Below are 13,348 nucleotides of genomic sequence, written 5' to 3'. Positions count from 1 at the left end.
CAAACGTTGTTTGTTCTTCTTGTTGTGTTACCATGTGGCTGGAGCCATTTTGTATATCCGGCCTGTGCGCTTTTGCCATAGGCCTACATGTCTTCTACTTTGTTGCGGCCATGCCTTTTTGCTGGTTGTTGTTGTTGTGACCATATGGCTGGAGGCCATTTTGTGTGGGCAGCCAGTGTGCTTTGTCTAAGCCTGGGAGTAGTTTGCGGAGTTCTGCCATGCGTAACTCCATAAAGTGCAAAAAAAACTCAGCCACACCACGCGAAGCTCCGCAAGCAGTTGAGTGCATTAGATAAATGCCAGTTTGCAGTGATTTTCAGTGCCAGGTGCTCGTCCGCACTGTGCAATCATCTGTTTTTCGGAACTCCGCCAGCTTTGCGTAACGCGGAGTGCAGAAAACTCTGCAAATTCTACAAGCGGAGCGGAGTACATCGCCCAGACCTACTTTTGCCATAGGCCTGCATGTCTTCTTTGTTGTGACCATGCCTTCTTGCTGGTTGTTGTTGTGTGACCATGTGGCTGGCAGCCATTTTGTGTATGCAGCCAGTGTGCTTTTGCCATTGGCCTGCATGTGTTCTTTGTTCTTTTAGGCCTCCTGCCTCTTGTTGTGACCATGTGGATGGTAGCCATTTTGTGGATCCAGCCAATGTGTTCTCCCTATGGGCCTGCATGTCTTCTCCTTGTTCCCAACGAATGTCTTCCTGTTCAGTGTTGTTGTAGATGACAATGTGGCCCTGGTTGGCAGCGATTTTGTGTGTCCAACCAAATCCAGTCCTTTTTGCCATAGGCTGCATGGATGGTTGAGCAATGAGATAGCAGTTTAATAATAATGAATTATTATATCTTTGAAGATAACTTCACCCATGTTGAATTATTAACATTTTTCTATCTTTTGAGTAATTGTAATTGGTAATTTTTTTCTTCAATTTTCCGAATTTTTGTTATATATATATATATATATAAATTCACTGAAAAAACCATAGGTTTCAGGGGTGTTATAGTTAGCTGGACTTTTCACTTGTACAAAACCATTGAAATTCCCCCGTTATAGTTAGTTCAGCTAACTATAACTCGCGCGCCCGCAATGCACTGCTGATGACGTCACATATTACATCACTCATGACATGGTTAGTGACATCACTCATGACATCACTGATGACATCTCAAATGACATCACTGATGACATCATCCAGTGAATGTGTGTTTTTCTGAAAATTAAATATGTTTTATTTATGTATATCTCAAGGTCGATGGAAGAATAAATGGGTATAAAAGTGTCTAAATGGATGATTTGTTTTTGAAAAATTGATTGTGTAACTGACTGATTAAGTGTATCATAGTGAATACATGGCTTAGTGAGTAATGTTTAAATATGTAAATATCTGTATCAGTCTCTCACTTTGTGTATAAGTGGCTGCATGGGTTGGTGAGTAGCTACATGGGTGTCTATATAGGTTATTAGTTGGTTTTTTGAGTATCAGTCTGAGTGTCTGCATGGTTCGGTGGGGGGTATTACGTAGTGCATAGGTGCATGAATGAGTGACTCACTCTTTGTATGTGTTGAAGACAGCATGTGTGCAGGACTGTATGGGTGGATGAGTGTGTGTATGGGTGTGTTAGTGAGTGAATGACTGTCTCAATAGTGTCTTTATGAGTAACTACATATGTTTTAAACTAGTATATGTGACTATTGGTGTATATAAGTGAGTATATGTGAGAGTGAGAGATTGAAAGAGTTCCTGTATGAATAAGTATGTGTTTCTATAAGTGATTGTTTAAAAGACTAAGTATGTGTAAGTTTCCGTAGAAGTAAGTGTGGTGGTGTGTGTATAACTGTATATGCAAATAAATGTATGTTTGATTCTTTATTAGCATGAGTGACTATGTGTGTGAGTAACTCTATGGATGAGTGGCATTGTGTAACAGGATGTATAGGTGTATGAGTACATATGATGAGTGAATACATGTATGAGTGACTGTATAGGACTGTTGGTGAATGAGTGGATGTGTATGTGGATCTTAGAATTACTGAAGAGGTTGTTGTAACTGGTATTGGTATGTCCATTGTTTTGAAAAGTTTAGTCTCTATTTTTGAATGTGTGTATCAAAGGTTATATTAGGGTGAGAGGAGGTCTACCACTCTATCACAAGGATGATGTCATCAGTGATGTCAAGGTTTTTTAAATGCTAATTTCTAACTATGCCTACAGAGATAGGACATGTGAAGAAAGAAGAAAAAATGCACAGAAAGAAAAAAAAGAAGTGCAGAAAGAAGCAACAGAAGTCCTCAAAGACGAAGAAAAGTGCAGGAAGAAGGATAACGTGCAGAAAGAACAAAAAGAAGAGCAGAAAGAAGCCTTGTTGCAAAATCATCCTGTACCCTCAACTTTTTCAGACGGATACTGGTGGTAACTGAGTCTGACTAACCAGTCCTAGAGCCAGTGCTATGTTAAAAGACACTTAGAATACAGTGAAAACACCTACATACACTAGGGAACATTATGCGTTGGGGTCCCCCTGTGATTAGCATGACCTCCTCTGTAAGCCCCTAGTATATAATAGGGCAGGGGGATTAAAACTACCTCTTAAAACAGGCCACAGGGCGTTTTTGCACACGTTAACTCAGGCCCCGTCCCCTCCCTTCACCACTGTGTAAACACGCCCTGTGTCCATTTTTAGTTGGGAGATTAAGTTCATTTGAATCCTGAGGGTTCCTAGGGTCCAACTAGCCCACTAGGTACCTCCAGTAAGTGCCACAGAGCTGCGTTGCAGAGAGGTGTAAAAAGTAGTACTGCCTGGACCACCTCTCTGCAATGCAGCTCAGTGGCGCTTACTGGAAGCACTTGGTGGGCTAGTTAGCCCCCAGGGGCCCTCAGTATTGAAGGAAAATTATATCCCCAATTTAAAACGTGCCATAGTGCGTGTTTGCACACGTCACCTCAGGCCCCGTCCCCTCCCTTCACCACTGTGTAAACGCGCCCTGTGGCTGTTCTAAGTTGAGAGATTAAGTCCCCTTGAATCCTAAGGGTCCCTAGGGTCAAACTAGACCACTAGGTACCTCCAGTAAGCGCCACAGTGCTGCGTTGCAGAGAGGTGTAAAAAGGGGCTTGGCCTCAGAACACCTGTCTGCAGCGCAGCTCCCTGGTGCATACTGGAGATGCCTGTTGGGCTAGTTGGCCCTCAGGGACCCTCAGTATTGAAGAGGAATTAATTCCCCAACTTACAACTCGCCAGGGGGCGCGTTTGCAGAGTGCTGCAAGGAGGGGGCGTGGCCTCCGGCACGATGCCAGTCTTTTATTTATTTTAAATTTTTTAAGAAGGGGGGCTGTGTGGTTCCCCTTCTTATTCTAATTTATTGGCCCTGATGACCCCATCCCCCAGGGCCTGTCTCCTAATTATATTTTTTTTACCCCAATCCCCAGGGCCGGCCACTGTTTTTTATTATTTTTAAAAAATATATATTTATAGTCACACCTAGGACATGCTGGACAAACCGTACGTACCTATCACCATGACGATTTGCGTGATATTCATTAAAAGGCGACTATGCATACAATGAATCCACGTGGAATGTATTTACACCACTAGTGAAGCTCTGACATGTCTGATGCCCTACCGTGCCTAATCTCGGTAGACACTCTTGTCGTTTATTTATACAAACATGGGTAGCTATTGACGGGCACATTTAATACACATGCACACCAAGCCATTCAATGGGGATTCGACAAAAAGTCGACCAAAACTATGCAAGAAACCCCCCTCACGGTTAATAAAACACACATCCACTGCCAGATGTGTAATATTTTTTATTTTACTCTCCGGAAAGGGGACGAACATCACTTGAGAGTCACAGCGCACTCCTGGCAGAGCCCAATGCTGTGTTACACCCACCATTGCCTGCTGAGTGCCACACACCTCTGTGTTGTATTCCACTAGCTAGTGCATATGCTATGACACTCTCTAGCCCATGTGCACTGTAACACCACCCCGTGAATATGTCATGCCACACTTGTCTTCGCACGGGTTATATTGCCCCATCTAACGTGCCTTCCTCGATGCCTATGTTATAACGCACAGTGCTATGCCATACATATTACAATCTGGGATCCATATCTTTGTCACAGTGCATATGCAACGTTACACTCCCCAGCACATATTTTATATTACAACTTTAGAGACTAGTTAGGTTACACAACACTGCCCTATGCATATTACACTCCAAGGCGCATATCGCATAGCACGCACTAGTGCCTGTGCTATCTTGCGCTCTCCAATGAATCTGTCATTGCGCACAATGTATTGCATATTATATTTCACGCCCGGTTCATCTTATAACACACTTTTTGGTGCATAGTTTATACCATACACTATAGTTTTCATTTTCAATCGTGCTCTCAGGACTATGTTCTATATAACACTGTGTTCACCTACCCTTTTCACGGGCATTACATTTTGCGATAGGGGGTGGAGGGTCAGGGGGTGTTTCTGCCAAGTGAGCCCGGAGTCACTGTCACACACGTCCTCTTCTTCCTGAATAAAAGTGAGATTATGCTGCATACTTGTTCATATTTTAAGTAGTTCGCACAGACACACGTTTTAAAAACAATAAAGTTCCTAATACCCACCTTCTCTGAACAGTTAGCTTGCTGCCCCACCCCCCTCCTCCCTATCCTCTGTTGTGTGAATCCATGGACTAGCCTCCTCCCTCCCGCCATGCATGGTCTGATGTGCTGCCACTGCCCTCAATTTAGTATGATGTACCAGTCCACTCCTCCTGCCCTCCATTGCCCAATTCTATGCCCCATCATTGACCTCCTTCTTAAACTCTGTGCTTAGCTTGCTGCCCCTATTCTCCTTCCCCCTGCCCTCCGATGTCTTTGTGTGTGCCCCTGCTCCATCCTTTTTGCCCACCATGTTCCATGGACCTGCCACTCCTATCTACTCTGAGTGTTCTGTTGAGCTGCCACTCCCCTCCCACCTGCCTAGCATTGTCAGATGACTGTCACCTGTCCCTGCCACCTCCACCCTGCCTGTCCACATGCCATGCCCCTATCCTCTTCCTCCTGTCCTAGATGGTCCATTGTACTGCCACACCCTTCTGCCCTCCCTGGTCTGTTGTGCTGCAACTGCTCCTCCTGCCTGCCCCGTGCGGTCTGTTGTGAGGCCCCTTCCCCTGAACTTTCTTGTCTGTGCACAGGTCCTGACCCTCCCTTCTATCCTCCATCGTCCTTTGTGCATGCCCCTGCACCCTCCTTCTTGCCCATCATAGCCATTGTGCTACCACTAACCCTCACACTTGCCATGCATGGTCTTCTGTGCTGCCATGGCCCCTCCCACCTTCCTTGTGTGGTCAGTTAGCTGCCCCTGAACCCCTCCCACCTTCCCTCCATGGTCTGTGTGTATGCCATCACAGTCTCACTGTTGCTCTTCATGGTGTGTCTTGCTTCTAGTGCCCATCCTGCCTGACCTCCATGGCTATCTTGCTGCTCCTGCCCTGCCCCCTTGCCCCCAGCCCTCTGTTTACATGTGCAGACCCCTACTCCCTCCCTCCTGGCTTGTCTGTTCCATTGTAATGCCCCTGAACCATCCCTCCTGCCCTTTATGGTCTGTTATGCTGCAGCTTTCTCTCCTGTCTGTCCATTATGGTCCTGCCTCTTGCCCCTCTGTTCTCTGTTGTCCATGTGCATGGTCCTGTCCCCTCCCTCTTGCTTTCTATGGATTGTTGTGCTGCACTCCCGTCCCGCATGCCCTGTGTGGTGTATTGTGCTGCTGCAAACCCTGATGCCTGCCCTGCAGGGTCAGTTTGGTGCACCTCTCCATGTCCCTCCTGTCCTGTGTTCTCCAAGTCCATGTCCCTACCCCATTTCCTTCCATGATCCAATGTACCATACTTGCGAACATTTTGAACTTGGTAAGAGGGAGATTTTGAAAAAAAACTGGGGTATTGATTTTCCCCTTTGAGTTACATTGAAAAAGAGGAGATTGTAGACAGGAGACAGATAAAATAAAGCCCATTTGAGCTTAAAAACATTGGACGTTTCCTGGCTGAATCGGGTCTGTTGGCATGTATGGTTGTACTACCATTGCCTCTTCCTTCTGCCCACAATGGTCTATTACATTGCCACAGCCTCTCTTGCAAGTCCTGTATTGTTGGTTTGTTGCCCCTGCCCCCCTTTCCACTGCCCTCCATAGTCTGTTGTGCTGCCACGGCCCTTCCTGCCTGCTCAGTGTGGTTAAATTGTTGCCTTTGCACCCTCCTACCTGCCTTCAATTTTCAGAGTCCATGCCCCTGGCCTCTGCCTCTCAACAGTATCCTAATGAACAACTAGATTGCTAACATTCTATATTTATTACAAAAGTGTGGAACGCCTGACGTCATCATGATGTAATCAAAACTGTAATACCTAGAGCATTTCCTTTAGAAATTACATATATGAGAGGGTCTTATTGGCATCAAAATTATGGTTAGTGCTCTAAAAGACTAAAATAAGGACATATTTTCTGAGTTTTCAAATAGCGAGAAAGCACCTTTAAATTATTTGTTACCTTTATGTTTTTTAATCCAGTTGACCACTTGATTAAATGTTGCACTTAGGGGAGAGGATGTGGTGTTACTTCCAGAACTGCAGACTTTGCAACTGGGGAACCAGGTTGGAGTTTCTGCTTCAGCTCGACATTCTGTGATTCTGGTCAAATCACTTAGTCTCCCCATGTCTACAACCAAAATGAATTTGTTCTTGTGTGATGTAACCAATGCTCATGTAAAGCACTCCAATACCTGACAAGTCTGCACTATATAACACTGCAAAAACACAAAATAATAAGTGTTTTGCACACTTCTGTCATTGGGCTATATTTGGGCTACATCTGGGTGATTTTGGGCTACATTTGGGCTCTTTTGTCTCCGGCGGCCATCTTGGGAGATTTATTTGTTATGAAGTGTCCTAATTTCCTCATGTACTGCAGTCTCCTCAGTAGGAAATGCTTTCAGTTTTTTACTTTGATTCCATCATGAAGGTATTCAGATATGTCACACATTTGCCATAAATTCTGAATGTTAGCACTCTAGTTGCTCATTAGATCACTGTAGTAAAATTACTGTTCACCATGGAAGTCTGCTCCTGGTATTAAAAGTGCATGTTTCAGTCTGCATGTCAGAATTTTTTAATGAAATAGAAGAGGATTTGAGAAGTCACTCAAAATGTGCCCTCATTTTCTTTCTTCAGCATTAATCATAATTTCTATGGCAAAATGAACCCCCTCATTGTGTTCCTTTTTAAATTAAATGTTTTAAGTGTTACCAGTTTATTCCAATCAAGATGGCTTCAGGTGTGCCATACTTTTGTCAGAATGAAGACAGTAAGCGCTCTAGTTGTTTTTAAGAACACTCTGGGACATTCTGTCATTGGGCTATACTTGGGCTACATCTGGGTGATATTTGGGCTACATTTGGGCTCTTTTGTCTCTATTGGCCATCTTGGCAGACTTATTTGTTATGAAGTTTCCTAATTTCCTCATTTACTGCAGTCTCCTCAGTAGGAAATACTCTCAGTTTTTTACTTTGATTCCAAAGGCATTCAGATGTGTCACACATTTGCCATAAATTCAGAATGTTAGCACTCTTTTTGCTCATTAGATCACTGTAGTAAAGCTACTGCTCACCAGGGAAAACTGCTGCTGGTATTGAAAGTGCATGTTTCAGTCTGCATGTCAGAATTTTTTAATGAAATAGAAGAGGATATGAGAAGTCACTCAAAATGTGCCCTAATTTTTCTTTCTGCAGCACTAATCATACTTTTTATGGAAAAATGATCCCCCTCATTTTGTTCCTTTTTAAATTAAATGTTTTAAGAGTTACCACTTTAATCCAAGCAAGATGGCTTCAGGTGTGCCATACGTTTATCATAAGTAGGACTGTTAGCGCTCTAGTTGTTCTTTGGAACACTCTGGGAAGCTGCAGTAGAACACAAAGGAATCAACTGACAGTCTCTGCCCTTGTTGGATGTACATATTTTACTGAGAATGTCAGACTTCATTCTCACATGACAGAAAGATAATGTGAATTTACAGAAAATAAGCTCTCAGTTTAGTTTATAGATCACCTTCCAAACTTCTGTGGGAAAAGTGTGAGAAAATATTTTTCTCTCAATCATGATATCCCAGCAGAAGGCTTTTTCACATGGTGAAATCACCTTAGAACATACCACAATTCCTAAAATGAGTATGGTACCATCAACACATGATTTATAATGTAACTAAAGTCTTAAAACCTTCTATTAACTGCAATGCTTTTTAATGAGGTGCTATCATGTATATTGGTCCCAAGATGGCTGCCAACACTTCTTGGATGAAGTGCTGACAGCCAATCAGATCTCAGGATGAGATGTGTGGTTAGGCTCCGCCCACATATATATATGATTTTACTTTTGATTTTCTCAGGAACTACTGAACAGATTGACACCAGACCTGCAAAAGGCACATCCCTGACCTGAGGACTACCTCTCTGCCAAATTTCAAGTAATTCTGTTTAGCCGTTCGGGCTGTACCTTGGACTAAAAGGCCCTACGGAAAATTGCATGGGGAAAACGCGTTTTGGGACCCCCCTTGTTTCTCAGCCCCCGCTTGACGAATCCCCCCAAGACTTTCAGGGTAGGAGCGGAGCGGAGCGCCCCACCTATTTTGAAAATTTCGCGAGGATTCGTCAACCGGCGCCAAAGTTATTCCAAATAAAATGTTGCGGATTTCCTATGGAAACACGGTCCTAACTATAACTACCTACTGGCGACCGCCAGTAGATAATATATATATATATATATATATATATATATATATATATATATATATATATATATATATATATATATATACATATATATATCAACCACCAACTCCAATCTTCCACAAAAGAAAGGACACCGACACCAGCGACCATTACTGGATTCACAGATTTAATAGTATCACTCCATTGCTACGCGTTTCGGCATCACCTGCCTTAATCATGCAATCATGCAATCATATATATATATATATATATCCTCGTCACCTCGGAAGAATAACAATTAGAAACATTTGTTTATTCCATTTCCTACTACATCTTGCATCAATCAACTCCAGGTGCACAACAGTATTCATTGTCAGTCACCATAAAAGTATGGTGTAGTTTTCCATTTTACTAATGAGTAGATATACACTGTATTCTTAATTTAAGGGAGTAACAGCAGTGACCATATTGTTTTTGTTTGTGCTACTAATTGAACAGCAACAATGCCACATTTCACTGATGTCCTTCTTGCTTCTTTTCTTTTAGGTGTACGACAAGACAACAAGAGACAACAACACATCACCCACAGTACTGCCAGAAAGAAGGCCTGTGCACAGCGTGAGCATGATACGTGAGTGACCCAAACATCAGATATCTCTTCAACTTGTGAAGCTAAGTGCCACTACTAACTGACAGCTTTATGATGGCCCAAAAATAAAGGTGCCAAAACTGCTACCAAGAAAGTGGCCAGTGAGAAGAAGCAGGAGCTTACCACCACCACCACTCGCCGCAGATGTTTGTTTGGAAAACAAAACAACTGTGCCTGCTGCACTGGACTCTGGGATCAAAGCTGAGAGCAGCACCCCCAAATCAGTATACCTACCCCTATCTAGGCCCAAGGCCATGTCTGTCACAGAGGCAGCCAGTCTAATCACGGCAACACCGATGAGCAGTGATGTTGACATTGACATATCTCTATCACAAGTAGTACCCAATCATTGCAGAAAAGTCAGAGATGTGGACAACAACAAGAACAACAGCCACAACCGCCAATAAAAGTTCCTCCTGAACTAGGAGCAGTTCAAGAGATTGAGCTTCATGCTGAGGAAGCAGAGCAATCTGATCCAGAATATCCATTGTCTTGCAGATCTCAAGCTGGAAAAATGAGGGTTAGTGGTGCATCATCTTCTTATTCAAGCCCCCCTTCTCATGATCTAGATACCACTTGGATCCAGCCTCAGTCTGAGAGTGAGAAACGCCACAAGACTACTCAGACGAGGCTAGGGAAAAGGAAGGTTTCAGAAAGCCTTAGAGTTATGGAGGCAGATATTGAAGAGGACAAAGACAACGAGCCAATAATCATGGATGTTACCCCAGCCCCAGTGGAGACCAACGTTTCCCCATCCCAACTTCCCAGGGGGGATGTGGCAATGGCATCACACAACCAACCACAACTAGCTGCCATATTTGCAAAGTCCCTACAGCAACCTACATCAAGAACCACCTCAGTAGAAGCAGTACTACAGAGAGTCAAATGTCAAAACACCCACCCACCGCCAGCTTATCTGACATTGGCAGTGGCACCCCAAGTCAGAAAGTTGAGCTCCCCAGTTTGGAATTTCTTTTTGGTTAGTCAGAAGGAGGCGAACATTAACATATGCTCCCTTTGCAGAGCAAGTGTTAGTTGGGGTAAGCTTGGTACAAACTATGGCACCGAGGACCAAACAACCCCTTTGAGAAAGCACCATACGATCAGTTGGGAGGCACACCTTTGAGGCCAAAACACTGCAAGTATTGGTAAAGGGGATGAAAGCCGGCTAAGCAGGAAATCTGAATCCGATCCGATCACGGTGGAAGGAGAAGAAGAGGAAGACATCTTCATTACGCAAAGCATCCCTGTCCCCAGCAGTGCAGTAGTAGTGTGCACATCAGCAACATCGCAATGGCATAAGACTCAGGTCGAGACACCAAGGCAACAGAGGACAGTGACTGCCCTGCTGAAAAGCACATTGAGCACCCCACTGCCTGCTCTCAAGAAGTCACCTGCATCAGTGGCATCAGGAAAGATAAACATTCAAGGTACTATTCCTGCCATGTTTAGGCCAGAGGGGCAGTATGAATGCAACCACCCAATTGCACATTTGTATAATGCGAAGCCGTTGTCCTTTTTTTTTTGTTGAAGGGGTGGGTTTTCTTGAATTTTGTGGCAGCCATCTGCCCAAAGTAGAAGGTTCCCAGCCGGTCCTATTTTGCCAGGGTTGCTGCTCCAGTGCTACATCATGATGTGCTTGAATTGCTTAAACAAGCTTTGCAATTGTATTCTTTCCAGAGTATTCACCTGATAACAGACGTGGACCAGTTGCCAAGCGACTGCACTCTGGATCTCTTTTGTGGGGGCTAGAGAAAAAATATCTGTAGGTGTTGACACTGCTGAGGTTTTTAATTCTGCTTGGAAGCACGCAACAGTAGCGATGTTTGCAATGGAGAAATCCCATACAGCTGCATACATTTTGGAAGACTTTAACAACAAGGTCTTTGAATGCCTGTGACCAAGAGGGCTTAAGATTGGATTTTTTTCCATGGACAATGGAAGTAATATAGTTAAGGCCATGGCCAATGGTGGTTATTTCAGGGTCGTGTTTGGCGCACTACATCAACGGCATTGTACAGGACTTTCTAAAAAAAGAAGACCAGAAAGCAACTTACTGTCCACCTGCTGTAGAATATGCACTCATTACAGTCATTCATGTACAGCCCAGAAACAGCTGAGGGCCATTCAGTGTGATAATAGAATGCTTGTTGAAGCACTCATACAGGAAGTGTCAACATGCTGGAAATCCACTTATTACACGCTTGAGCACCCGTTTGAGCAGTACAGACCTATCAATAAATATGTCATGCAAAGAGGAGATGCAACTGTAAAAGGCATGATCATTGAGATGGACCAATGGGCCCTGGTCAAATGCCTGACAGAGATGCTGCTTCCTTTTGAGGTGTTCACATGGTACGTCAGCAAAGAGTGGAATACCATGGGCCAAGCTATTCCATTGTTGCACATGCAACAGGAACAGCTAAAGTAGGTGTGTGCAATGTATGCAGGTGTGGATGAAAAAAAGATGCATATGACTTGGTGGAGAGCTTAATCCTACACTTGTACGCTAATATAAGGGTGCAAAGAGACATTGTGTCCTCCAAACATTACATCTGTGCCACAATTCTTGATCCATGGTATGAACCAATACTGTCCACTTTACTTCCTTTTTCAGATGGAGATGTTAGAAAATACAAAACATGGATAGCTGAGCAAGGCAGTGAGCTACAAAAACAACAGCAGGGAATTAGAGGCTCACTGGTCCAGGGCACAAGTCCTGTGGGGCAGCCTTCACGTTCAGAGACTGAGGGCAGTGCTGTTCTCTCACAGCAGCCAAACCCAATGACAAGAACACTGTCAACAACACCAAGACGAGGAACATCAGCCCCCAAATCTGCAACTCGGTGGTTTCTACTGGCAGAGCTGAAGTCCAGTGCAGAGGTTAAAGAGGTTGAGAAAAGTGGAACACAAGCAATGAACATTGAGCGAATGGTCCAGGGCTATGTGGATGATGCTCAGCAGTCTGGCAATAATCTATCTGGCTTGCCCTATAGGCAGTTTCTCCGCTGAGACGTGTTTTCAGTGCTGCTGGTGCTGTTATCACAGTGAGAAGGATACGTCTCTCTTCCCAAAACATGGAGTGATTAACCATGATCAAAATGAATCAGCACTGAATTACACCCTACCTGAAGTATCACAGGAGGCAGGTGACGGAGACTCAGGTCATGGAAGTAGTGTGTTAGATGACCTACTTCTAGGCGAACAACCAGAGTTTGAGGAGAAGCTCCACTTGCCGGACTACTAGGCTTTCTTTCTATGAATATATATATCTTCCCTAGCTATATATTATATATTTGATTATATTCACTGAAAAAAAACATAGGTTTCGCACACGTTATAGTTAGGAATTAGCATTTAAAAAACCTTGCAAATTCACTGAAAAAACCATAGGTTTCACACACGTTATAGTTAGCTGGACATTTCTCTCGTAAAAAACCATTGAAATTCCCCCGTTATAGTTAGTTCAGCTAACTATAACTCGCGCACCCGCAATCCACTGCTGATGACGTCACATATTACATCACTCATGACATGGTCAGTGACATCACTCATGACATCACTGATGACATCTCAAATGACATCACTGATGACATCACTAATGTCATCATCCATTGAGTATGTGTTTCTGAACAATTTTAATATGTTTAATATATATAGGGAAGGGCCTGTTGAAGAATGAGTGGGTGTACAAGTGTGTAAATGTATGATTTTCTTTGGTTCGTAACTGACTCTATAAGTGAGTCATTAAATGTATCTTACTGCAGACTAGTGACTAAACTGTGTGAATGTCTGTATGTTTCTGTCTGTTGGTGTATAAGTGGCTGCATGGTTTTGTGAATAGCTACATGAGTGTCTATATGGGTTATCGATTGGTTGTCTGAGTATCTGTATGGGTGCCTAAGTGTTAGTGTGGGTAGGCTGTGTGTGACCCTGTG

This window comes from Triturus cristatus, chromosome 5_2 (genome assembly GCF_964204655.1).
Source record: "Triturus cristatus chromosome 5_2, aTriCri1.1, whole genome shotgun sequence".
NCBI classification, from domain to species: Eukaryota; Metazoa; Chordata; class Amphibia; order Caudata; family Salamandridae; genus Triturus; species Triturus cristatus.
This window is presented reverse-complemented; position numbering follows the sequence as displayed.